Source organism: Brienomyrus brachyistius, unplaced genomic scaffold (genome assembly GCF_023856365.1).
Source record: "Brienomyrus brachyistius isolate T26 unplaced genomic scaffold, BBRACH_0.4 scaffold288, whole genome shotgun sequence".
Classification (NCBI taxonomy): domain Eukaryota; kingdom Metazoa; phylum Chordata; class Actinopteri; order Osteoglossiformes; family Mormyridae; genus Brienomyrus; species Brienomyrus brachyistius.
The window spans coordinates 41,141-42,363 of record NW_026042563.1 but is presented as its reverse complement, the minus strand read 5'-3'; positions in this window follow the sequence as shown (position 1 = coordinate 42,363).

The following is a 1,223-nucleotide window of genomic DNA, read 5'->3' as shown; positions in this document are numbered from 1 at the left end:
AAAAAATCAACATTTGATTAAGTTTTATTAATGCTTGCTTTCATGTTAAAAAATTTTGGTGCACAATTTAATTTTTTTTTTAACACACAACATTTGGTTGAAATTGTAACGTGGAACATCAAGTCTGGGGCGCAGTTAAGGGGGGGAGATTAGGACAGTAAAAAACTTGGAACATAACTGCATTGGTGTGGGTTTGTGGCCCAATATGATATGCATTCATGGGGCCCAAATTCTCTAGCAGAATCACAGCATAGATTTCTTTGTATATTTTTTAGGTTTAAAGGACTCCGGAGATTGAGATATTGTGTTTTTAAAGTTTCCTTGGACTCCCACAGTAAATTTTACAGAGCTGGGGTCTCCATAACTTTTGCTGTGCAATAAATTTTGCTGACTGGGAAAGGGGGGGGGGGGTTCCCCAAGATTTTTGCCGGCTCGCCTACCCATCGGCTCACCTTGAAAATGCCCAAAATGCCACCTGGCTGTTCAGCCCTGCTATAAAGTTGCAGAAAGACACGACGTTGTACTGTGACCTTACGATGTTACAGATCCGAGAAATAGCGTACTAAGCAGCACGTGTTTCCCTGCTGTGTTAAGGTGGGCCTTAGAAACCCATAACGCACTAATGCAGCTCTGGATGGCGGGCTATGCGTCAGTAATGCTGTCAGAGAAGATTCACTCATTAGTCTGATGTGAACTTAATCAGATTATGGGTCCTTTTTAGTCGCAGAATACAACATAATCCATGGCAAATGGACATCGGTGCCGTCTTTATGATGTTATGCTGACAGTGCCTTTAATCCCACCCCCCACCCCCCACCAATCCCTTTCCCAACTTCATGTTGTCTCTTAATCCTGTATGTTTCAGTAATATGAAGACGGAATTTCAGTATTCTCTGTTGCGGTTGTTTTATTTTTATCTCGCGAGTTTCATGCATTTTTAAGAACCGCGCAGAACATCAGTTAACTCTGTGCTGCTGGAATCCTGAGGATTGCCTTGATGGGTAGTGTAGGAGTTGAAGGATTTGCGTAGTCAGATTTAATTTTTTAAAAAGGAAATCTATTAAAAAGTAACATGCAAAGTAGTTTATTATTATTATTTTTTTTTTTTTTTACATAAGAATTTCAAGAGAAACTGAGAGCCTCGTTTTAATGGGCTTGTCTGGTAAAGTTAGTTTGACACTTGTACTGCATGTATTATTAAACATTTATCTATCCATCCATCC